Genomic DNA, 23,350 nt, shown 5'->3' with positions numbered 1-23,350 from the left:
TATTCACTTAGTCACACAGGTAAAGCGAGGCAAATACAACGTCATGTATTGTTTATTTTGAACATTCCTGTTCTGAATGGATACATGTTTCAGGATGCTGTAGTGCTCAAAAAAAGAGGTGAGCATTGCAAATGCTCTCATACTTCTCTGACTCAGGTTGCCAGACAAGAATTCCTGATCCTGACTTACTTTCTTTGCCCAGGCACCCCCTCCTCTCTCCAAATGACAGCTGAAGGCAGCAAGAAGCTGGGCCACAAGCAACTGCCAAAGCACAGCTGAAAAACAGGGAGGTTTGCAAAACTATCCTTGAAAGTCAAGTGTGTGTGTGTGTGTGTGTGTGTGTGTGTGTGTGTGTGTGTGTGTGTGTGTGTGTGTGTGTGTGTGTGTGTGTGTGTGTGTGTGTGTGTGTGTGTGTGTGTGTGTGAGACAGAGGGAGGGAGGGAGAGAGAGAGAGGCTGCAGGCTGCAGGTTACAGTACAACACATACAGTATAGAGAAATAAGAACATTTATCTCCTTTCTGTTAAATCTGTACACAGAATGGACCAATGGACAAAACAGATGAAAGAGGAGTAAACACTGATGGAAGAAAGATTAATAATCACAGATATACAGATGATATCATGTTATTGGCAGAAAACAGAAATGACTAGAAACAACTCTGATGAAAACAAAAGTGGAAAGTGCCAAAGCAGGACTGCTGTTGAACATTAAGACAAAAAATCATTCCAATGGAACTATACCATTTTTATCTTGACAATGAAGAAGTAGAAACTGCCAGAGATGTTGTATGCCTTGGTTCAGTCATCAGTAGAGGGGGGAATTTGTATTCCAGTGCAGCTGGACTTAATTAGGTTCCAGCCCCTGGGGCCAGAACGTCCACTCATGTGCACGCCGGTGGCCCCACTCATCCTTCCAATCAGTGTCTAGAGCACTGCTGTCTTCCCACTCAGCTAACCACTCCAGGCAAGGGTGGGGAGGACAAGTCTCCCTGAACGACTGCTGAGTGGCCAGCCGAGCAGGAAAAGAATGGGGCTCTGGGCTCGATTGGAAGGATGAGCGGGGTTGCTGCTGCCACCAGACATGTGAGTGGATGGTCCAGCCTCAGGGGCTGGACCCTCATTAAATCCAGCTGTGTGGCAATATGCATATTCATATATCAATACAAATACTCCCATCTCTAGTCATCAATCCAAATGGAGACTGCAGCCAGCATATCAGAAGGAAACTGAGACTCAGAAGGACAGCTATGAAGGAACTGGAAAACATCACTCTGGTCACTGAAGAGCAAGGCAAAGATGATCTACACTATTGTATCCCTGATGATGTACAAGTCTGAAAGCTGCACAGTGAAGAAAAGCATCAGGAAAAACATAGATTCAGTTCAAATATGGTGCTGGAGGAGAGCTTTGTAGATACCCTTGGCAGCCAGAAAGATGAACTAGCAGACCCTACATGAAATACTGAATTTTCTCTAGAAGCCACAAATGCTCTTACAAACTCAAGCCTGCAGCATCCTTTAGGAATCTTGTATTTTGTCTTCCTATTTTCCTTTCCCAGCATTTTTGTATTCTAGAGAATCCTGCCTTCTTATACTGTAGTTTCTATGGACGGAAAAGAGCAGATACGGATTAAATGGTTTTCAATGCATTCCTATGGGAAATGCAGATTCAACATAAGAACTTTTCAACTTGAGAACCACCTTCCAATACGGATTAAGTTCTTAAGTAGAGACCCCACTGTATTGCGCCCAAAGTAGGACAGCCCCAGTTTCAATATTTTCAGTGTTTTCACCTCCAGAGCTAGTTTAGGCTCTATTTGCTCTAGGACCCACTTGTTCATCTTTCTGGCAGTCCAGGGTATTCACACTACACCACCACATTTCAAACTAAACATTTTCCCCTGCCAGTTTTCTTTATACAGTTTTCAGACCCATATCTGGTGATGGGAAATATAAGTGTGTAGCTGATCTTGATATCCAGTAACACATCCTCACACTTGATTATCTTTTCTAGTTCCTTCATATCTTAAATTATTAATATTCCTGTTGGATATATTGCACCCTCATATGATGCATTTAAGAGGTTTTTCTGGGCTGGAGTTGTTATCAGTCAACTCTGTAACCTCCAATAGTTCCCTTTCTCCCTCAGATTCTTTCCCCCACCTTTTTACAGTCAGTCAGGGTTCAGCTGTTCTGTCAGAGTTAGTAATGGAGTCAGAAGTTAACAGTGATGGTGAAATGTTCTGTGAGCAATGTAACAAGCCAGTTAGTTAATAACCAAGTAAATTAAGCAGTTAAGCTTGGTAATGTAACGAGTTAACATTTCCATAAAATGAAATGTTTGTTTTATATAAAAAGAACTGTGAGTAAAATGAAACATTTTATTCTTGTTCGTACTAAAGTCTCCGAGTCAATGTATGGAAACAAATGTGTGCCAGTTGAGATAAATTAACAAATAAAGTGTGGCTCACTAACGGTGATTGTATTTCAATCTGTTCTGTAGGTTCCTGATAGAACCATTTTTATTTGTTGTGTAATCAGAAGGAAAATTTATTATTATTAAAGGCCACACTCCATTTTTCTCACACCAAACTCTGCCAAACCCAACCCAATAGTTTCTTCCACCAATTTTCACTCCTTCATTTCAGTCTAGTCCAGCTTTCCTTACAACATGTTCTGTGTACATACTGAACAAATAAGGGGATAAAATGCACCCTCGTCTGACACCTTTGCCTATAGGAAACCATTCCGTCTCTCCATGTACTGTCCTAACAGTAGCTTCTTGTCCACAGTACAGGTTACATATCAGGACAATCAAGTGCTGAAGCACACCCATTTCTTGCAGAACAACCCATAGTTTCTCATGATCTACACTGTCAAAGGCCCTGCAGTAGCCTATAAAGCATAAACTGATCTTCTGAAATTATTTGGTGCTTTCCAGTAGTCAGCGGATATTTGCAATGTGATCTTGAGTGTCTTTTCCTTTTCTGAATCCATCTTGAACATCAGGCATTTCTTGCTCCACATCAGGTAACAACACCTTTCAACATAACTTTGTAATATCACTTTGCTTGCAGGAGAGATTAAGGCAATGGTCCTGTAGGTACCATACACCTTGGCATCTCCTTTCTTGGTAACTCGAATGTATATTGAGTGTCTCCAATCTGTGGGCCATTGTTTTGTTTTCCATAGTTGTTGTTTATTTATTTATTTATTTATTTTATTTATATCCCACCTATCTAATCAATTAAGATTACTCTAGGTGGCTTACAACAGCACAAACGAACAACGATATAATTAAAAGCAATTTTACATAGGAAAGCTTACAGCAAGATGGGACAGAACTAGGGAGTGGAAGGAGAGGGGGGTGGTCAGAAACTGACAAAGGGGAAGGCCTGCCGAAACATCAATGTTTTTAGTTGTTTTTTAAAAATGCCCAGTGAGGGAGCCTCGCGAATATTAGGAGGGAGGTTATTCCAGAGGCGAGGAGCCACCGCCGAGAAGGCCCGATTTCTTGTCTTCTCCTTCCGAGCCTCCCTCGGCGTTAGGCTCCTCAGCCTCACCTCCTGGCTCGCGCGGGTGACACGGGTAGATCTTGGTGGGAGTAGGCGTTCCACCAAGTATCGAGGCCCTAAGCCATTTAGGGCTTTATATGTAAGCATCAACACTTTGAAGTCAATGCGGAAACGGATGGGCAGCCAATGCAAAGTGGCCAGAGTGGGTGAAATGTGTTGGTATTTTTTCACACCACTAAGGAGTCTGGCCGCTGCATTCTGCACCACCTGTAGTTTCCGCAGCAGCCTCAAAGGCAGCCCCACATAGAGTGCATTACAGTGGTCTATTCTTGAGATTACGAGCGCATGCACCAAGGTAGTGAGCGCCCCCACCTCGAGATAGGGCTGCAGCTGGGCTATCCGCCTAAGATGGTAAAAGGCAATTCGGACGACCGATGCCACCTGGGATTCCATGGTGAGCGCCGGGTCGAAATGGATCCCCAGGCTGCGAACCCCATCCTTGGCGGGGAGGGTTACCCCCCCCAAAGAAGAGGGAGTTTCCCAAACCCCCGACTGTGGGGGCACCCACCCTCAGTACCTCCGTCTTGTCCGGGTTCAGCCTCAGCCCGTTCTCCTGCATCCATTGCAGTACGGTCCCCAGGCAGCACTGAAGGGACAGAACAGCATCTCCTGCAATAGGTGGAAAGGAGATGTACAGCTGAGTATCATCAGCATACTGATGACACCGAGCTCCGCATTCCCTGATGACCCCACCCAGCGGCCTCATATAGATGTTAAACAACATTGGGGAGATAATCGATCCCTGTGGAACCCCACAGTTGAGACTCCACGGGGCCGAGACACTCTCCCCAAGCTGTACTCTCTGGGGATGGTCCTCCAAGAAGGAACGGAGCCAGGCCAGTGCCAGGCCGCCAATTCCCAGCTCAGAGAGCCTCCCCAGGAGGATACCATGGTCAATGGTATCAAAGGCCGCTGAGATGTCGAGGAGGACCAGCAGGGACACTTTTCCCCTGTTGGCCTCCCTCAGTAGGTCATCACACAGGGCGACCAATGCCGTTTCTGTACCATGGCGAGGCCTGAAGCTCGACTGAAATGGATCCAGTGCATCTGTTTCGTCCAGGTGCGCCTGAAGCTGGTCGGCCACCACCCTCTCAACCACCTTGCTTAGGAAAGAAACATTGGCAACGGGCCTGTAGTTGCCAATCTCGTCCGCCGCCAAACTTGGTTTCTTCCTAATGGGCCTAATGAGCGTCTCCTTGAGGGCAGATGGGAATCTGCCCTCCAGGAAAGACCCATTGATTATTACAGTGGCCCATTCCGTTGTTGTAGGCCTGGCTGCTTTGATTAGCCAGGCCGGACAAGGTTCAAGGGAGGAGGTGGTGGCACGACAGCGGTCAAGTGCCCTGGCCACAGTGTCAGGTGTGACAGGCTGAAAGGAGTCAAAAGTTACCGGGCAAGATGGAGCGCTGGACGTCTCAGCTCGACTCACTGTGTTTAAAGAAGGAGACAGGTCCCGGCGGATGGCCTCCACTTTAGATTTTAAAAATGCTGCAAATTGGTCCGGTGTAAAACTAGGGGGAGGCCCATCACCAGGGCCAATTCCGGATAGGTCGCGCACTATACGGAATAATTCCGCCTGCTGGTTGGACGCTTCGCTTATCCGGTTAGCGAAGTATGCTCGACTAGCAGCCTTTACCTTAGCCAGGTAAAGGTTAGTGGCGACCTTGACAGCTATCCAATTGTGATCCGTCGGGTCCTTTCTCCATTTGCGCTCTAGCCGTCTCCTAATCCACTTCAGCACCCGAAGGTCCTGGTTAAACCAGGGCGCTGGGCGGGCTCTGCGTTGGAGAGGGCGTTTAGGTGCGATCGTGTCTACAGCCCTAGCCGCAGCAGCGAACCAGCTGACAGTCAGAGCCTCGACAGGAGCGCCAGCCAGATCAGCCGAAACACCTCTCATGGCATCCTGGAATCCATTCAGATCCAGTAGCCTTCGAGGGCGGACCATGACAATAGGTCCCTGCTCCCTGCGACGGGGGAGGGCCATGTTGAGGTTACATTTTATTAGGTGGTGATCCGACCATGACAGAGGGACCGACTCAAGGTCAGTCACCATCGGACTACTTTCGCTCCAACTGGAGGAAAAAACCAGGTCAAGTGTATGGCCTCCCACATGAGTGGGGCCAATAACATGTTGGGACATGTTCAAGAAGGCCATGGTCTCCAGGAACTCAAGAGCTGGTCCGGAAGTCTCTGCCTCCGCATGCACATTGAAGTCCCCCAAAACCAACAGCTTCGGGGAGACCAGCAGTGCCGCAGAGACAAAGTCCACCAGCTCCGGTAGGGAAATGGCTGGGTCGCGGGGAGCACGGTAGCCCAGAAAGATCCCAATACCGTCCCTGGTCCCTATCGACATGCGGAGAGCCTCCAGACCTGGCTTTACCACCGAGGAGCCCCTTGTAACTTCGAGGATGGATTTATAAACAATGGCAACTCCCCCCGTCCTTCCAGTCTACCCTGGTGTTGGACGGCATAATCGGGCGGACAGATGAGTGCTAGGGGTGGACCCCCCTCTCCGCCTATCTATGTTTCGGTTATGCATGCCAGGTCTGCATCCTCCTCCAGGATAAGGTCGTGGATTACCTGGGCCTTATTGGATGCAGACCTGGCATTCAACAACGCCAGGCGTAGAGTGGAAGGCTGGCTGGTCTGGCTACCTTGATACTGAGGGCTGGTCACGGTCTCAGAATGATGTACAGCCTTCAGGCATCTGTTCATCATTCTTCTTGCATGAGTAGGGATCATGCCAACACCATATCTCCCTCTACCCGTGACCACCGAAAGGAATTTGATAGATTCAGTCTGGCCTGAAATAGTTTTATTTCTAGTCTATCTAGTCCTGTTGATTTATTTCTTCCTAATGATTTCAGATCAGCTTTCACTGCTTTCCAGTTTCTATATCACAGAATTCTTCTTTGTAGTAGTCTGACATCCTTTTGTCTCTTCTGTATGGATCTTCAATATACAGTTTCCACTTTCTCTTGAGCTGTGAAACAACTTTTGAGTTGAGCACAAAACAGATGAAGCCTACATAAGAGAAAATATTTCTTGTAAGTCTTATAGTTTAAGATGATGCACAGTATGGCAGATAAAGTTTCCAGCAAGTGGTTTTGTACACACATAACCATGCAGATTTATTTGGAAAAAATAATGTATTCATTGATTTAAAACTCTTACAATGAATTGACTAAGATTTCCCTAATCAAGTAACAGCTTTCTTTCCTTGCATCAGAATCATGAAGCGTGTGGAAAATTGAATTTCTGACTGTACTTACGGTAGTTTATTTGATAGGTGATTGTGACTGAGGGGAATTCTCATGTTATTCTGTTGGAGAGACAAATAAAAATGATTTCCTAAACTTTAATTTTAGTAAAATATTTATGCCAAAGATTGGAAGAATTACTTTTTTGAACTACAGTCGTGTCCTGCTGAACGATTGCCCCGTTTAACGATGAATCCGCTTAACATTGATGTTTTTGTGATCGCAAAAATGATGGTTTAAGTGGGTTTTTTTCACTGTGCGATGATCGGTTCCCTGCTTTGGGAACCGATTTTTGCTTTACGACGATGAGCAAACAGCTGATCGTCAGGTTTCAAAGTCCCCCCCTGCTGTTTTTAGGACTGATTTTTCACACTACAGGCACCGAAAATGGCCGCTCTTATGGAGGATCTTCACTGGATGAGCAGGTATTCAACCCATTGGAACGCATTGAATGGTTTTCAATGCATTTCAGTGGTTTTTTTTATTTCATTTGACGACAGTTTCACTCTACAGCGATTTCGCTGGAATGAATTAACGTTGTCAAGCGAGACACCACTGTACAGCTCTCACAAGCCTCCAAGCACCACAGCCAAAATCCACTTTTTAATGGTAATGGTTTCTGGCATTTTCCAATACATCCTGTTTCTAATTTCAGTATGCTGGATATGTGCAACCTGTCAAAAATGTGAATCACCTATAATTGATAATGCACTAGATTCCTTTTGATGACCCAGTTTCATAATGACTCATCAAAGATGTTGTCATGCACTACAAAAATACACCTTTCTTCCAAAGATACTCAAGCTGATCTTCACTGTGCTTTATACATAACTGCTGAAGCTTTAAAATTACATAATTGTATCTGTTAAAAAGAAATATGTAATCTTTCTGAAGCCCATATGCAAAGACTCCTGGAGTCCAAGTTTTTAATTCAACAAAGCAGTTCAGATTTTCTACAGAAATATTCCAGGGCAAACCACTGCAAATCCCATGTATATGCCAATACCTTGCAATCTTAACAGTTATCTCCAGTATTTTGGAAAATCTACTAGGCATAATGTACACTCTGAATTAGTTTTGGGTTGTGTGAATTAGTTTTGGGTTGTGTCTGCTCAAGGTTGATGTTGGCCACCAGAAAGTTCCTTGAACAAAGAAGAACATATGTTTTGTCCACTGTATTTTTAAAACATTATTGTTGAAAAGTTTTTGAATTTCTGGTAAAAATCTCTTTTTGTGACATAGAAATACAGAGACCCAGAAAAGAGAATATCTACAAGCTCGCCAGAGTTCATCTCTTTCTGATTAACTGGCACTTGAAGTCTCACTAACTCACTCTGGGACATTTGTAGGAGAAATAATAAAAATATTTACTTACAGTTGCTTGAAATTACAAACTAGTGCATATTTTCTTTACTGTACACATACTAACAACACTGAACAGATCAACAGCAAACAAAAAAACAAAACTGCAGCCAACTAATGAAAAGTGGAGCTCTCTTTGAATTTCAAAAGCTGGAGCAATTGCTTAGTGCTAGATGGACAATCCCAGCCCAGAAAAGTCCCTCTCAGACACTCAGACTACAACAGCAGGTGAGGTTGTAAATAAAACTGCAACAATTTTTGCCTTCTATAATGCATGGAAACAGAATAATTTAAATTATTGTAACATAACATAAATAAGATATGGCAATTGAAAATGCATATGTTTAGTAAATGAGTGGACAGAGGTCAGTGTCTATGTACAGAGACTCTGTAATATGCTGAAATGATATAACTGAAATAACCTATCTGGGCGAGTTGCCCAGATTGGCGGGGTATAAATAAATAAATAAATAAATAAATAAATAAATAAATAAATAAATAAATAAATAAAGAAAGAAAGAAAGAAAGAAAGAAAGAAAGAAAGAAAGAGGAGAGGATCAACTTCACAGATTTGTTTTAGAGACTGATAGTTCATCTCTTTTCTGTTGAACAGCGTGGGATTTTGTTTGACAAAAACTACTGCTTATCATGGAAAAAACAAATTGGGGACACGTGACTGTGGCGACCACCCACGTCACTCATGTCACTCATATTCATGAGCTGATTTGCATGAACCTATGAGAGGGCTGGAGAGCGAAGTCAGTAGCTACATGAGGCTTGGCGGGAGAAGGAGGAGTCAGATAGATAGGGTTAGTCAGAGGTAGGGCTGGTTAGTCAGAAAGAGAGGATTAGTTAGGAAAATAGGTAGAGAGGATGGTAATGAAATTGCAAGCGAAAATAACTATGCACTGAGGGAACTGTTGAGTTGCTTATGAATACTGAATATCTGAAAAACTTCTCTTATTACTCATTCTGCTTCACTTCAATAAATAAGTTCTGTTTCTGTTCACAAGACAAGTGTTCTGACATACATTATTTATATTGTGGATCAAAATAATCCACTGGTGGCAGTGAGAAGAGAACGCGACGTGCACCTTTGTGAGGGAATAATAAACAGGGGGCATGTGGGTATTGTGACAAATTGGTGTCAGCTTGTGGGATACGTAGCATTAGCCCTTGGTTTGTTTCACCAAACAAGCAGGGGCCATGAGGGTAAACGTCACAGTGACATATGGTCATTTTATAATATTCTGTTTTTAAAAATAAATGTTACCAAGGCAGCAGCATATCAACACCAATCAGACCCATCCCCTCTTGAGGGGTCAAGGTAATAAAAAGGGAAAACAGTCAGCCAAGAAACAGCCAGCACCTCAGGTGTCACTGACTCAAGTTTTCATCAGATGAAGAATCTTGGCCCAATTGGGAACAGCTCCAAGATAAAATTGCAGCTCTAGAAGCTGAAAAAGTCCCTCAGTCCAGTGGGGCTCAACCGTGCCAATCAGCTAGGCAATCTAAGGTGCATCGCAGGGCTAAGCTCAAAGCTCTGGCTGATAATCTCATGTCTCAGTTTGCTGCCCTTGAGGCAGAGCAGCAGGTGGAAAGGATGTCCAGGAAGGATGCAGATGGGTCAGCAGTAACAGCATCACAGCAAGGAACCAATGAAGGGAGATCAACCCCAATTACGGCAGTGACCAGTACTTCCACTTTGGGCACACAAGAGGCAATGGAGGAGGTTGGCCTGGATACCATATATGGAAGGGAGGAGACTGCTGCCACACATTTGTCTGGTGAGTCACCTGTCACACTGGACGCCTCTGCATAGACCATGAATTCTGACACCACTACACAGTTCCCAGCCTGGTCTTGGCCAGGCAGTGGACAAGCCACTGCACCCGATACCTCCTCACAGTTACCTGCATGGCCTTGGCCAGGCAGTGGGCAATTTACTACATTATCCACCATATAATATCCAGAACGTCAGGGCTATGAGTTCTTCGTGGCCTTGTATGAGTGCCCAGTTTAATGGCTGGGCCACACTATGCCCACAACCTACATTTACAGTCCTGGTAACTCCGGCTGCTCGCATAGGCGTTTGGCCGTACCTTTCGGTCCTGGACACCGGGTATAATACTGTGCAATTACAAGCATTGCCATTTGGAGATTGTGCAATGCCCCTGGGAGACCACCTCACCCTGACGATGAAAGGAAAAATTTAGAAAGATAATATGTAGATTTATTTGAGTTAATGAATAGAGATGTAGAGAAGAAGGAGCTCGACAAGGAGGATGAGAACGATAGAGAGACACAGAAGGAAGAGTTCTGACAGGATTTGGGCAAATTGGCTACCTGGATTTCTAATATATGTTGGGGTGGTCGTAAAGGCCCAGACTTGGTGGGCTAAATCCTTATTTCAATATTTGAATCTCATTTATAGGGCATATGTGGACTTTGCAGGGCAGGCATGGCTTTCCTATGACGAATTGATCCATATGAGGATCGTGATTCACCCAAATTTACACTGGGATGAGCCACTACCGGGTCTCTGGCTGCAGATTATAACTCCAGCCAGGTCCAGTTTAGGTGACAGGACTGATAGTAGGCACCTTATCAGGAAGTCTGCCCCGAATCTGACTCCCTGTGTTGGCATGGGGCAGGTGGTTCAACCCTGCCTGTTCCGTTGGGAGTACAATTCCAGGGGTACGTGCTCTAAGAAACCTTACTGGTTTAGATACAAATGTACAGTGTGTGGTGAGCAGCACCCCAGTACCACATGCTTCCGGGCTGGTGCCCTGAGACAGAATAAGGGCCCCGGAAGTGGGAAGAAACCCAGTGGTGGCAGGGGTAACCCTGGTAAAGGGATCCAGCCCAATTAATGTCCCAGTTCTAGAAACATGGTTGCATGATTATCTGAGTAGGTAAGAAGTTGTTTATTTGCTGGAAGGTTTCAAAGAAGGCTTTAGGATACTGGCAGTTGGAGAGCACACAATGTTTTTTGCCCAAAGCCTTAAATCAGTGCATGGAATGGAGGTTATAGTTCAGGAAAAAAGGAAGTACAGTAAGGCAGAGTGCTGGGACCATTTGCAACAGCTCCTTTGGGAATAGTACCAAAGAAGGCACAAGGTGAGTTTAGACTAATCCATCATCTGTCTTACCCCGAGGGGGCCTCGGTTTATGATGCCATCCCTCAGGAACTTTGTACCATCTGATACACCTCCTTTGATGAGGCAGTTAACATGGCCCATAGGTGTGGTGTAGGGGCAGATTTGGCAAAATGTGACATAAAATCATGTTCATCTTTGCGCAAAATGTTCCTCTAATATGTCCAATTTTCCTGAACAGATCTCTGGTCTTTCCTTTTCTGTTATCTTCCTCTATTTCTTTGCATTGTTCATTTAAGAAGGCCCTCTTGTCTCTCCTTGCTATTCTTTGGAAGTCTGCATTCAAGTTTCTGTAACTTTCCCTATCTTCCTTGCATTTTGCTTCCCTTCTCCTCTCTGCTATTTCTAAGGCCTTGTTGGACAGCCACTTTGCTTTCTTGCATTTCCTCTTCTTTGGGATGGTTTTCGTTGCTGCCTCCTGGACAATGTTACGAGCCTCTATCCAAAGTTCTTCAGGGACTCTGTCCACCAAATCTAGTTCCTTAAATCTGTTCTTTACTTCCACTGTGTATTCATAAGGGATTTGGTTTAGATTATACCTGAGTGGCCCAGTGGTTTTTCCTAATCTCTTCAGTCTAAGCTTGAATTTTGCTATGAGAAGCTGATGATCAGAACCGCAGTCAGCTCCAGGTCTTGTTTTTGCTGACTGTATAGAGCTTCTCCATCTTTGGCTGCAGAGAATATAATCAATCTGATTTCGATATTGCCCATCTGGTGATTTCCATGTATAGAGTCGCCTCTTGTGTTGTTGGAAAAGAGTGTTTGTGATGACCAGCTTATTCTCTTGACAAAACTCTATTAGCCTTTGTCCTGCTTCGTTCTGAACTCCAAGGCCAAACTTCCCTGTTGTTCCTTTTATCTCTTGGCTCCCTACTTTAGCATTCCAGTCCCCTAGAATGAGAAGAACATCTTTCTTTGGTGTCAGTTCTAGAAGGTGTTGTAAATCTTCATAGAATTGTTCAATTTCAGTCTCCTCAGCAATGCTGGTTGGTGCATAAACTTGGATTATTGTGATGTTGAATGGTCTGCCTTGGATTCGTATTGACATCATTCTATCATTTTTGAGATTGTATCCCATTACAGCTTTTCCCACTCTTTTGTTGACTATGAGGGCCACTCCATTCCTTCTACGGGATTCTTGCCCACAATAGTAGATATGATAATCATCTGAGCTGAATTCGCCCATTCCTGTCCATTTTAGTTCACTGATGCCCAGGATGTCGATGTTTATTCTTGCCATCTCCTGTTTGACCACCTCCAGCTTCCCAACGTTCATAGATCTTACATTCCAGGTTCCTATGCAGTATTTTTCTTTGCAGCATTGGACTTTCCTTTCATTTCCAGGCACGTCCACAGCTGAGCGTCCTTTCGGCTTTGGCCCAACCACTTCATTAGCTCTGGAGCTACTTGTACTTGTCCTCCGCTCTTCCTCAGTAGCATGTTGGACGCCTTCCGACCTGAGGGGCCCATCTTCCAGCGTCATATCTTTTAGCCTTTTGTTTCTGATCATGGGGCGTTCTTGGCAAAGATACTGGAGTGGCTTGCCATTTCCTACTCCAGGTGGATTGCGTTTAGTCGGAACTCTCCACTATGTCCTGTCCGTCTTGGGTGTCCCTGCACGGCATAGCCCATAGCTTCTCTGAGTTACTCAAGCCCCTTCGCCACGACAAGGCAGCAATCCATGAAGGAAGGGACCTAACAGAAGCAGAAGACGTCAAGAAGAGGTGGCAAGAATACACAGAGGAATTATATCAGACAGATTTGGATATCCCGGACATCCCAGACAATGTAGTTGCTGACCGTGAGCCAGACATCCTGGAGAGCGAAGTCAAGTGGGCCTTAGAAAGCCTGGCTAACAACAAGGCCAGTGGAGGTGATGGCATTCCAGTTGAACTATTTAAAATCTTAAAAGATGATGCTGTTAAGGTGCTACATTCAATATGCCAGCAAGTTTGGAAAACTCAACAGTGGCCAGAGGATTGGAAAAGATCAGTCTACATCCCAATCCCAAAGAAAGGCAGTGCCAAAGAATGCTCCAACTACCGTACAATTGCACTCATTTCGCACGCTAGCAAGGTTATGCTCAAAATCCTACAAGGTAGGCTTCAGCAGTATGTGGACCGAGAACTCCCAGAAGTACAAGCTGGATTCCGAAGAGGCAGAGGAACTCGAGACCAAATTGCTAACTTGCGCTGGATCATGGAGAAAGCCAGAGAGTTCCAGAAAAATATCTACTTCTGCTTCATTGACTATGCGAAAGCCTTTGACTGTGTGGACCACAGCAAACTATGGCAAGTTCTTAAAGAAATGGGAGTGCCTGACCACTTTATCTGTCTCCTGAGAAACCTATATGTGGGACAGGAAGCAACAGTTAGAACTGGTCATGGAACAACTGAGTGGTTCAAAATTGGGAAAGGAGTACGACAAGGCTGTATATTGTCCCCCAGCTTGTTTAACTTATATGCAGAATACATCATGCGGAAGGCTGGACTGGAAGAAACCCAAGCCGGAATTAAGATTGCCGGAAGAAATATCAACAACCTCCGATACGCAGATGATACCACTCTGATGGCAGAAAGTGAGGAGGAATTAAAGAACCTTGTAATGAGAGTGAAAGAGGAGAGTGCAAAAAACGGTCTGAAACTCAACATCAAAAAAACTAAGATCATGGCCACTGGTCCCATCACCTCCTGGGAAATAGAAGGGGAAGATATGGAGGCAGTGTCAAATTTTATCTTCCTGGGCTCCATGATCACTGCAGATGGAGACAGCAGCCCTGAAATTAAAAGGCGCCTTCTTCTTGGGAGGATAGCGATGACAAATCTTGACAGCATCTTGAAAAGCAGAGACATCACCTTGCCAACAAAAGTCCGAATAGTCAAAGCTATGGTTTTTCCTGTCGTGATGTATGGAAGTGAGAGCTGGACCATAAAGAAAGCAGACCGCCGAAGAATTGATGCCTTTGAATTGTGGTGCTGGAGGAGGCTCTTGAGAATCCCCTGGACTGCAAGGAGAACAAACCTATCAGTTTTAAAGGAAATCAACCCTGAATGCTCACTTGAAGGACAGATTCTGAAGCTGAGGCTCCAGTACTTTGGCCATCTCATGAGACGAAAAGAGTCCTTGGAAAAAACCTTGATGTTAGGAAGGTGTGATGGCAAGAGGAGAAGGGGACGACCGAGGATGAGATGGCTGGACAGTGTCTGCGAAGCAACCAACATGAACCTGACACAACTCCAGGAGGCAGTAGAAGACAGGAGGGCCTGGCGTGCTCTGGTCCATGGGGTCACGAAGAGTCGGACACGACTAAACGACTAAACACACACACGACATAAAATCAGCATTCCAGATTTTGCCAGCTCACCCAGAGGATTTTGATCTGTTAGGGTTTTGCTTTCAAGATTTTATATAAATAGAGCACTACCTATGGGCTGTTCCATTTCATGTGCAGCATTCAAATGTTTTAGTTAATTTCTTGAGTGGAAGCTTAAGAGTAAAGTGGGATGTAAAAATACGGCCCATTATTTAGATGATTATCTTTTTTTGTGGTGAAAGGAACATGGGAAAGTATAAATGTATGCTAGATACCTTTCATTCAATAGCGATAGTTCCCCTTTAACGAAGTACCAGTTTTGGAAGCTGACTGATTTGGCACTGCACAGGGTGGGAGTCCAAGGATTGAGATTTGGTACGCACTCTTTTAGAATTGGTGCTGCATCTACGGTGGAGGCCCTAGGTTACAGCCTACAGGATATCAAACGGATAGGACGGTGGGCTTTTTCTACCAATCGTAGGCACATCGGGACACTCCCTAATGTCTAGGCAGGGGCCTGGTTTGGTTTTATCTTGTAGGTGTCATGTCATGATCGTGGGTCACAGTTATGCTTTTTGGGCAGCAAGGTATGCTGCCATGTCCCCATGCGGAAGAAATCTTGGACTTGACAGGCAGGGCCAGATCGAATGGAGAAAGTGCCATGGAATGCTGTGGGGCCAGCTTTGCCGTGCAGCTGCCTTCGGTCACCATGCCCCAGATGTGTTGGTAATACACTTGAGTGGTGACGTGGAAAGGCCTTGATCATTAGTGTGATTCGTGGCCTCACTTGGTTGAGGGCCACATACCCTACTATGCATGTTGTTTGGTCAACCATTATCCCTCAGCTGGCATTTTTCCCCGTAAACACTGCCGGAGGAATGTTAACAGGGAGGTCTGCAGAGCTGTTTGCAGTGGCCTTGGATCGGTGATTGGTCACCAAAGGATAGACTAGAGTTATGTTCGGTATGGTGGCGTACAACTATCAGAACGAGGTTTGGATGTCTTCCTTCCAGGGGAGCTGCTTTTGCAGCTCTGCTGATCTTAATTGCTGAGAAAGCACATATATGGTCCTTCAGGTAGCCTAGACCCAAGCTGTATAGGACATTATAGGTAATGACGAACACTTTAAATTGGGACTGGAAACGGACTGGTAGCCAGTGCAATTCTTCTAACAGGTGCATTATATGCTCTCTGGCCCCAGTCAGTAGTCTGGCTGCAGAGTTGTGCACCAGCTGAAGTTTCCAAAGTATCTTCAAAGGCAGCCCCTCATAGAGCATGTAACAGTAATCCAAACAGAATTTAACTAAGGCATATTGTCAGTTTGACACCGTACGAAAGCTGGTTGTTGGCATACCTTGCTGGCCTTCAAGCCGACAAGAGATCTGTTGTCCAGGAGAGTCCTCCAGGAGAGGCCAAACTCCTAAATGTTCCTATCTATGTCTGCCCACTTTACCCCACCTTTCCCCCTCAGCAGACTGGTATTCCAAATCCAAATTCCAAATCCAAGTTTTGATGCTAGTACACATCCCTAATCTGTAACACTGTAATTACTGTAATGGTCTAGTATTCATAGAAAGATGAACAAATTTGTCTGCTTTGTTATCTACAATATTCCAACTTTTTCAAGCATAATTTTGTTCCATCTCTTTCCTATATCTAATTGTCGAAAAGGAGGAGAGACAAAAGTTTTTTAAAAACTGTACGAAAACACATATGCATATTCTATCTATCTATCTATCTATCTATCTATCTATCTATCTATCTATCTATCTATCTATCTATCTATCTATCTATCTATCTATCTATCTATCTATCAAATATGAAATTATACATAATACGAAATATATGCCTTTTCATATAGTATATATTCTCATTAATTCATTTTTCTACACCATTTCCCAGAACATAGACTTTTATGATTAGAGAAAATTCAGAGAGGTGTGCAAGTTTGAAAAATAATTGTGTCCCAGATTGTACATTACTTTGGTAAATGTGATTTAAATTGGTTTGCATTCAAATGCAAACCAAACAAATTTCACCCCATCACTGCTTTCATCATCTAGGTTTTTATGGGATCACCTCATAAATGTATCACAACAAATTGTATCTTGTCTTTGAGTAACAAACCCCAGAATAATTAACAACCCCCCTACATATTTTGTCTTCTGAGAAGTCTGCTCTTCCCTTAGCAGAAATAATAAAACAATTTAATAACTGTTAAAGTGTTTGCAGGTGCCAGTCATAAGTGCAAACATGAATAAACCAAAATAATGTCTTGCAGTTTTAAAGCTCCATAAAAGAACAAGCACAACACAAATGCATGCAAATCTGTGCTGAAATGAAATAGGGTGCCCAGTTTTGCTAAGATGTTTTGTCAGAAACAAAAGATACATTGGTCTTTTTTCAGAGATCATAATGAAAGGGCTAAGGAACTGCTCAACTCTAAGGGTGATCTTTAGCTGCCTTAGATCCAGGTAACTTGTGCAGGCAGCATCACCCTAAGAGTAATGGGGTTCTATTGCCCTTAAAATTCTCAACACATAGCCATATCTGAGGAGAGAACACAGCATTATGAGTTTGCACACTTCTATGGCATTCTTCTGCTTGTAGACCTCAGTGCTGCCAAGCATTCTGGAAGGAATAGAAAGGAACACTTTCAGTTTGGTACAGAAGTTAGGAGGAGAAGTTAGGGTCATCTCCACTTCCTGAGAGTCCAGGGCATTGCAGGGCCTTTGAAGTTTTATGTTTCTTTAAAAACAGATCCCCTCTTCTGTAGAATTCTATTAAATAATATTTGTTGTAGATCAATCTGTGTAACACTCTTTCCCAGATATAAAAATGACATCATAGTGTCCACTGTTCAGTATGTGATTAGTGATTAACCACTCACCTAAACAAAACAAAATTACAGACTTAACAGTGACTAGACTGACAGGCATCTAGAGCTAGGACTTTTAATGTCAGATTTTTGCTGTTTGCAAGATGTGATAATTTTGCATAGGAATCAATGGGAAAAATACACAAACTGAACACTTCATTGTGTTTTTGATTCAGTAGCAGTGATACCCCCCAGCTCAACCTACAGCCTGAAATAATAAAAGCAAAGGCATCAGTTCAAACTGTTTCTGAATGAAGTCTGATTTTATGCGGAAAATGTGATGTTGCCAAGTTTTTAAACATAAAACAGCCATGTGTTACTTTAACATTTGAGGAGACACACTATATTTTTACCCCCCATACAGCACAAAATGAAAATTTGAATTCAACCAGAAGCAGTTACATGTGCAGTGTATTTTAATCAAACAGAAAAAAAATAGGCACCAAACCAGCATCATGATGAGGAGGGTAGAATGGTGAATGGTGGGGTCTGAGTAGCCATAAGACATTTCTGTTCTGTTCAACAAACCACATTATTACAAATATCATGAGAAGAAACAAAGGGGAAGATACCTCTCATTATTAACAGGTGGAATATCAGGGTCAGTCCAAGATATTTTGACGCCTGAGGGTGAAGACCAAATGGCACCTTCACTGACACCAACACAAGGTGCATACTGTCCAAGGCTGCCTGAGTTGTTTTGACATCCGAGAAACATGTCACAAGCGCCTCTTCCAGAAATCAAAAATTCATCAGTAAATCTAAGAACAAAGAGTGTTTCAACAATAAGGTTATAGCAGTTTGGTACCCACGACTCCAGAAAATTCACTTTTAAACATTGGCTTCACTGGATTATTTTGTATCCCACTGTGGCCACTAATTGTGACATTCACCCCGTGGCCCCTGCTTGTTTCACCAAACACAGACCTCACATGAGTATCCCATCACACCCTTTATCACGGTGCAACCAGTTGAATTCTTTATCAACCTATATTTTCTATAAAAGACTGAAACAGGTTTATTGATTACAAGTTGTTTTAGGAATAGTTCTTAAGCACATTCTTAACGTTACACAAAGCTTCAGTATTTTACTTTAACCTCTTCTATCTTAATTAATACAGGTCACACTCTAACTAATCACTTCTTAAACAGTCCCTCTGCCTCAAACCCCTAAACCCCTTCTCCAAACTCTGTCTCTGACTGAACTGACTAGACTCAGACTCACTCCTCCCTTCTAGTTTCTCTGGCTCTGCCTCCCAACAGCTCCCATTGGTGCAGGCCAATACCATTATCTATAGAAGAAGACAACAGGGTGTTCGCTACAGTGGGAAAACAGAGGAAGATGGTGTCATCTCTTGTAAAATTTGATGAATGAAAAATGGTGATTAGATGACAAAAATGCAACTCTAAAGGCTCCAGACTTTAGCATCTTCCTTTTGAATCCACTCAAGGAGTAAATGTAAACTTAGTAACACCCCTGTGGTATAGTTAGTGGTTGATATGAACTCCAGCCCCTTCTGAGCCATGCATCTCACTGGGTGACCTTCAGCTAGTCACCATCTTTCAACCTAGTGTACTTCATGGGATTCTTGTAACAGTCCCATAGTAAGAAGGTGGGCCATGTGCAGTGGTGCCTCGACTTATGAACATCCCGACATACGCCCATTTCGAGTTACGACCAGCTCCAGCTGCAAAATTTTGGTTCTACTTGCGATCAGAGCTTTGAGTTACAACCAGAAAAGGGCAGGGAAAAAGGCGGGGAACTCAAATTGCTAACCCCTGGTAGGCAAATAAGCTGCTTCTTTGTAGCTCTTTTGCCCCAACAGTTAGAGAGTGTGCAATTGGAAGTGGCTTTGGACTGCCTGGTAAGGTGCTGCTTTCTACTTTTAAAAAACTGTTCTGGGTGGGTTTTGCAGTGTGGTTTGGGGCTGGATGGTGGGATTATGTTTCTATGCGGTGATGGGTCTTGCAGGGCTTGTTTGTTTTGTGGTTTTTTCCCCTCCATTTCTGATGGGTGTTGCAGGGCTTGTTTGTTTTTTGGTGGGTTTTTTATTTCTGATGGGTCTTGCAGGGTTTGTTTGCTTTTTGGGGTCCCCCCCATTTCTAATGGGCCTTGCAGGGTTTGTTTGTTTTTTTTGTCTCCCCCCCCATTTCTGATGGGTCTTGCAGGATTTATTTGCTTTTTGCTTTGCTTTTTTTCATTTCTGAAGGGTCTTGCATGGTTTGTTTGCTTTCTGCTTTGTTTTTTTGCATTTCCAAAGGATCTTGCACAGTTTGTTTGCTTTTCTCCTCCCCCCCTTCAGCCGGAACAGATTAATCGTGTTTCTGACGGGTCTTGCACTGTTTTTTTGTTGTTGTTGTTGTTGTTGTTGTTGTTGTTGTTGTTGTTGTTGTTTTGGTGATTTTTTTCCTTTGGCCGGAATGGATTAATTGCATTTCAATGAATTCCTATGGGAAATGGTGCTTCAAATTACGACCTTTTCGACTTATGACCGGAGTTCCGGAACCAATTAAGTTTGTAAGTCAAGGCACCACTGTACCTTGTCTTGAGTACACTGAAGAAAAGACAATGTAAGTGTAACTATAATTGAATAAACGTTTGAGCCATTTTGGATGTTTTTATTTCATAGATGGTAAATCATGGAGCAATGTGTTTTCAGTGCAAATCTTGCCCCAAAGTAGATCATAAGCTGATAATTTAGCCTTCTGTGAAAATGTGCTTTTCAAATGCCTTTTCTCATAGGGGTTTGTTATTACACAGGTAGACAACACTGTGCGATTACAATGAATCCCTAGTCCATGCTAAACATATTGGCAAAAAAGTTATATGTGGTTAGATTTTTGTGTCAGTCTCATTTGTTTCTCTTCACAATGCAATTTCATTTTGAATTAAAGGTGTGATTACAAACGTTTGTCCCCGGTTGATGTGAACATCTCCATACTGCACCATGGCATTTAAATTTCTGCCATGGTTCACACAGAAATGTTTAATCCTCTTGGGGAGGCGAGTTTCAAGAGTCCCACACATCACAGTCTGCCTTCTCCCTCACCTTCTCTGTTGTTATTACTATTCTCTTACCCAACCTTTTCAACAGCATTCAAATCCCTTCTTTTTAAACATTTTTCATCAGAGAAATAGTGTTGAACTGACAAGACATGGTATTTGAATTCATGCTGTATTAATTTAGTGCTATAGTGTGAAACTAGGAGAAAAATCTTTTTAAAAATATAACTTACCAATTACATTGCAGTTTTAGTCCTTACCGTGCAAGCAGGAGGCAGGCAAAAGGAGTAGGGCTCACTCCCACATCATCCCCTACTCTGTGCATTATCAGTGATGTTATTCGGGCCTGCCCAGCAATGGCCTAAAAGGATAGGTCAATTTATTCGCAAAGGCTTTCACGGATAGGTCAATTCTTTTTTTAAAAAAACCTCTGGTTTATAAATAACTGTGGGATATTGTGCTTCTGTATCCATGATTGAAAAAACTAGAACATAGTCCAATATTGCTGCACAATACAGTGCCTGTGTTGCCAGCAGGAAAAAGGATGCCACATTTTACATAGCAAAGGGCAGTTGGTGTTGACAACACCAATGACAGCAGTCAAGATGGTCTACAGGATACCCTCTTGTTACTACTATTCACAAACTGACACCAAGCAAGAGAAAATGACAAAAGTTGACTCTTTTTTTGTCAGTTAATCACTTCTCACTCAAACACAAATCAATTGTCATGACTGTTTTTCATGTGAATGGTAGTGAGCACAAGAGAGTAACCTGTTAGACCATCTATGTGCCAAATACAGTGCTGATCAAAATCCCGTTACAAAATTATAAATTTTGTTTTGACTGTACCTGTTTTTAGAATTGTCTTGTAAAATGTTGACACAACCTCACTGCACTCTCATGCACTGATAATTTAGGCAGCCACACTAGCCAAAAGCAAAGACAAAATAATCACAAGCCCTGCTAGCTGAACAAAATGCCCATATTCATGCCAAAATATCAGTTCAATGACCGATTAATGTGAATATTGTGTAGTTCATGGCATAAATATTAAAATGAACAGTGAGAAACATGGCACAAACAGCAGAACAAACTTCTCCCTATCCAGTTGTTCACTTATGTGATCTCTCTGTCTCTCTGCAGGGGTCTAGCTTCACATGTTCATATGTTGTATTCATATAATAGGTTTGTTCAAATGGGTGTTTTGCTTGAACCATTGGAAACAAAACAACTAAGGTGATATTGGATTTGCTTTTGTTGGTTAGGGTTGTCCATGTTCCAGTTACACAGAACTAAATTGAGAAATGAATAACTCCATATTGACTGCAAACAGTAAACATGTACGTACAAGTGAGAAAAAAAGGAGGAGTGGACTTCAGAATAGCATAATTCTCTACTGATAGATGCTCATCTAATTGAAATATACTGCTTTACATCTTTTGCGTATCATATATCCTGGGACCAGTATGGCAACACAACCATCTAACAATGATAATGGTGTTGAGTGGAGTTAATTTTTAAGACAAGGCTCTGCATGCATCCCTCAGTTAAAAGTTCTTGATGTAAAGAAAGTCACCAATTCACAGAGGAATTTGATTACCTCCATCCATTATATACACACAGTGAGTGAGCGTACTACTAACCATCTGTCATCTATTTCATTTGCATCATCAACACCTGCCCTGTTTATCTGCTGCATTCTTCTCAGCGTCGAATTCTTACACTGCTTTAATAAAACACAGAAATGTTATTGTTAAAAACCAATTAATTTACAATCCTCCATAGAGATGGTATTACTTATAATTCAATTTAGCTTCTAATGACCTGCTTTCCTGCAAAAATGACTTAATTCTAGTGTCAAAGATTAGTTATATTAGGTATCACCCTGCTGCACCTGTCAGGCATTGCTGAGAGAAGGCAAAGTTGCTGTGTTCCTCTCATTAATTGGAACTCGCTGGTATTTTTCTCTTTAAAATATTAATTTTCCATGGTTTTCCCACCCATCTCTCTAGCCTATTGGTTCTGCAGATTTTTCTTCTTCTTTGTTCATAAATATTCTTGTAACAGTAATACGAGTATATTACAGATTTTATGGGGATCTTAATGGAGATAGTTGCATCAGCTTATTTTTGTAAGCGCAACCATGTGGAGTGACTTGAGTTCTAACTAAAGAATTCAATTTTCCCTTTCAGCCAATAAGATCTGAGTTCCATCTTCCTCACTTCAAAAATCTGGAAGGAAAAAAAAAAAGGATTTTCCTCACAATTACAGCACTGGGCATACTATCCTGTCTTACTACCAGAAACAGATTTATAAGCATATATCACAGAAGCCAACCAGTGCATGCATTCCTAGCTTGTCAAAGCTAGCTGCATCCTCCTTGGACTTAACAAAAGCTCAACATATGGTAGGATCCAGCAAATTCTAGAAACATCCGCCCATCTCACAGGCGCTTGCAGAATGTCTTATCAGTGCAAACTAATTTAGTATTCAACATGCAAGAGAGATTATACTTCTGTGCTTCTCCTTGTCCTACCTTATGCCACAAGAACATTCTTTATCACCACAATTTCATATTGTGGTGACCTACAGTTGTAAATAATATAAACTGGCATGCTTGGACTTGATTATTGCCACAGTTAAAAAGTAAGATTTATCTTTAATAAGAATAAGAAGTGTTCTGCTACCAATTGTTTGCACTGGATTTCGTTTAGAGACAAGCATTAACCTGCACAAAATTTGTGATACAGAATGTTTCTGTGTAGTACAGAAATTGCTGTTTATGGCTGGGTTTCAGC

This window comes from Pogona vitticeps, chromosome 6 (genome assembly GCF_051106095.1).
Source record: "Pogona vitticeps strain Pit_001003342236 chromosome 6, PviZW2.1, whole genome shotgun sequence".
Taxonomy (NCBI): domain Eukaryota; kingdom Metazoa; phylum Chordata; class Lepidosauria; order Squamata; family Agamidae; genus Pogona; species Pogona vitticeps.
The sequence above is the reverse complement of the archived record's forward strand: the minus strand, read 5'-3'. Positions refer to the sequence as shown.